This window comes from Hipposideros armiger, unplaced genomic scaffold (genome assembly GCF_001890085.2).
Source record: "Hipposideros armiger isolate ML-2016 unplaced genomic scaffold, ASM189008v1 scaffold_518, whole genome shotgun sequence".
NCBI lineage: Eukaryota > Metazoa > Chordata > Mammalia > Chiroptera > Hipposideridae > Hipposideros > Hipposideros armiger.
This window is the reverse complement of record NW_017731868.1, coordinates 1,104,613-1,108,338: the sequence shown is the minus strand read 5'-3', so window position 1 is coordinate 1,108,338 and position 3,726 is coordinate 1,104,613. Positions and strand designations below refer to the sequence as shown.

Below are 3,726 nucleotides of genomic sequence, written 5' to 3'. Positions count from 1 at the left end.
CCTGCCCTCTCCCAGACCTGGTCCCCTCACAGCTCCATCCCCTGGACTCCTTTCCCTCAAGGCTCATCTTCTCAGTCTTGTCCCCAGTCTTACTCACCCCTCACTGCATGGTCCCCTCATGGCCACATCGCTTCACAGATTTCTTCCTAGTTTCCTCCTAGTCTTGTCCTCTCAAGCCCCTTTTTTCTAATAGTCCTGTCCCCTAATAGCTCCATCTCCAAATCCTCCTTCCCCTGATGGAGCAGTTCTCTTACACCTTCAGCCCTCCCCCCAGACCTCTTCCCCTCATGGCTCGGTTCCCAGCACAGCCTGTGCTGTGGCTTACCTCCCTGCCTGATCCCCAGCACTACCCCAAATCAGCCCTGTCCCCAGGCCAGAGGCCCACTCTTGCATCCCAGGCATCCAGGCTCTCCCCTCGCTGCCCAGCCTCGCCCCCTGCAGCCGTGCCCCTGCTCTCAGCTGCCTGGCATCAGGCCTGGCCAATTCCCAGGATTCCCTGGCATCGAGGGCACAGGGCTTAGTGACAATGGGCGGGGCCTCTCATCCAGCATCCTCACAGGTAAAGAGCTGCCCTGCGGGGTAGCTTCCTCTTTCTCCTCATGGCCTCCTCTGCTCTGCTAAGGGAGGGGGCCAGGGTCTCAAAGCTGAAGGGTGGCAGGAGCTGGGCACTAGGCCTTGCCTGCCCTGGTTACCCAGAACTGTTGTTCCACCAGACCTGCTCCCATGGTGCCCAGCTCCGCCAGACCTGCTCCCATGGGTGCCATGGCAACCAGGCTGCCAGGGAACCCAAGTGGCAACAGAGCCCAGACGCCCTGAGCCGAGAGGGCATGGTGCAGAGCCACAGAAGCAGGAGAATAGGGGAGAGAGTCGGGAGGGGGAGGGACAAGCAGGTGAGGTCTAGGGGGTTGTGGTGTAGGGGGAATGGGTGTGGCTGGGGCCCAGATAACGGTCTGGTCTGGGCAGGCACTGGATTGATGGGGCTCTTGGCTGGTGAAAGGGTTAAGGGGCCACTCCCCAGCCCTGACTTGGCAGAGGCTAGGGTGCAGGGCAGAGGAGAGCTGGGATGGGTGTAGGAGGACTCCCTACCAGTGCAGGTTCTTGAGCTGCAACAGGCCTGGCAACCTTGCAAAAGAGCATTTTGGGCTGGGTGCTGGGCACGGTGGGGTAGCTGCACCCATTAGACTGGGTCCTGAGCTGCACGGGTGGAGCTCGGCTCTGCCCTAGTGGGAGCTCCTACCCATTGCTCATCTACCACCCTCCAAAGCATTAGTCTGCAACACTGCCAGGAGCCAGGTAGAAACTACCCCCAAATTCTCTCTCCTTCAGGGCCTCAGGGGCCTGTGAAGTCGCTCTCCAGGAGTCAGACCCAGCCCAGCCCTTCTCCCTCCCCTGGCATCCAAGATGCTCCTCTCCTCCCCCTCAGGACCCAGGATCCTGCCCACCACCTCTGAAACCTCTCCCTTCCCAGTACGAAGCTCCAGCTCAGTTTTGATCAACTGTCTCCTTTGTTCAGAAACCATCCATAGCTCCCACTGCCCACAGAGATAGCCCAAGTTCCTTATTGTGGCATTTGAGCCATCTCCACGACTAACAACAGCCAATGCTTAGAGAGCACCTAGCATGTTCAGGCACTGTTCTTACCACTTCACATTTGATAACTTGTTTATTCTTCAAAACAAGCCTATGAGATAGGTATTGTTCTTCATTTTACACATAAAGAAACTGAGGCCCAGAGAGGTTAAGTAATCTATGATCACACGCAGCTATTAATGATAGAGCCAGGATCCAAATCCAAGCTGTCTGACTCCTGAACTCATGTTCTTAAACATTAAGCCATGCTGCAGGGCTGGCTGTCCATACCCCACCCCATCCACCCTTCCCTCCAGCCTGGTCCGGTGCTGTTTCTCCCCAATACTTCTCTGCTTTCCACCTCCAAAGCTGCTCGTATAGTACCTTCCACCTGGAATGCATTCCCTATCATCTCTGCCACCTACAATCTGAGAAATCCCCCCACACCCTAGTTCCATCAAGATTCAGGTCATATGCCACTGCTAAGAAGCCCTCCTGAAGCCCACCTTCAGCCAGAAATGATGGCCAATCCTGTTGAGAGCCCCCCCCCCCCGCCCCCAGCACATGTCTGTCCTTTTTATGGCACAGGCTAGCTTTGGCGAAGTGTGACCGCTATTTGTGTACATGACTCCCAGATCCCAGTACAGGAAGAGAATTTGGTAATCTCCTAGCTATCACAGAGGCCTAGAGCAGAGTAGGTACTCAATAAAAGCTTCTGAAGTAAGAGAGTCAGTGAATGAGCTCTGGTGGGCTGAGCTAATAAATCCTCTCACCTAAACTTTGATAACAGCCTCCAGTCTCCTTGTCCAATCTGTTCTCCATCTTGTAGCCAGAGAGAGCGTTCCAAAGTACAAGTCTGACCATTTCACTCTCCCACTAAAACCCTTCCATGGCTCCTCACGTTTCGTTCAGCAAATGATTGAGCACTTTCTCTGTGCCAGGCAGTGCTGGGTGCTGGAAATATAACAGTGAACAAGATGCATAAGATTTGTTTCCGCGGGGAGGTGACATTCTAGCGGAAGAAGCAGACTATAACTCTATACTATCATTTCAGGTAGAGATAAATACTAGGAAAGAAAATACAGCAGAATAATAAAAGGTGCTGTTTTAGATAGGGTGATCAAGGAAGGTCTTTTTGAAGAAATGACATATAAGCAGAGCCCTGATGGAAGGGAGGGAGTGAGCTGTGTGGTTATCTGAGGCAAGAGCAGTGCAGACAGAGGATAGAGCCAGTGCAAAGGCCCTGAGGTAGAACCGTGTCTAGCATATTTGAGGAACAGCGAGGAGACCAGTGTAGCTGGAGCAGAGTGAGCGAGGGGAAAGTGGTAGGAGGTGAGGTCATAGAGGTAACAGAGAGCAAATCGTGAAGGGCATTGACCTCACAATAAAGACTGGCTTTTGCTCTGATTGAGATGAGCAGAGGAGGGACGTGATCTAACAAGGTTTAGACGAATTATCCATAGGAAAACCTCCAGCTTCCTCACCATAGCGGTGGATGGTTCTCCTGACCTGACCTCTGACTTATATACCCTCTGCCCAGTACCCCAACCTAGCTAGCTCCTGCTCATCCCTCAACATTTAGCTCAGGTGTACCCTTCCATGTCTGCCTGTCCCCTTCACACAGGTTGGCTTACAGGCCCCTTCTCTGTGCTGCCATAGGGCCCTATGGTCACTTCCGTCCCTAGGGTAAGAGTGTTAATTAGCTCATTGAAGCCTTGCAACTCATGGAGGCTGGCATCATTAGCCCCATTTTGTAGACGAGGACACTGAGGCTCAGATAGGTGATGTAAACTGGCTCAAGGTCACAAGGCTACTAAGTGAGAAAGTCAGGATGCAAACCCAGGACCCAGGCTGTCTTTTCATGACATCTGCCTGCATTTCTCCACTTCTGGGTCTCTCTCCCCTCCCCGCACCCCTTAGTTGCAAAGGGATAGTGGCAGGGAGGTCAGGCTGTAAACATAGGCTCCTCCTAGAGGGTCTGGCAAAAAGGACAAGGCTTGAGGGCACTGCTCCAGATGCCAGACACACAGCGGAAGAAAGGAGAGACTTGGGGACATGAAATCCCTTAACTCAGAGCCCCCAAAACACTCAGGGGCATGCTGATCACATGGAAAATCTCTCTCTCTCTCTCTCTCTCTCTCTCTCTCTCTCTCTCTC

General features: G+C 53.4%; 1 protein-coding gene across 2 annotated transcripts in view; it reads right to left on the bottom strand.

Annotated features, from left to right (window-relative positions):
* Positions 1 to 3,726, bottom strand: part of IQSEC2 (IQ motif and Sec7 domain ArfGEF 2) — a 77,644-nt gene that overhangs the window by 20,272 nt on the left and 53,646 nt on the right. The gene's annotated exons all lie outside the window — the stretch shown is intronic.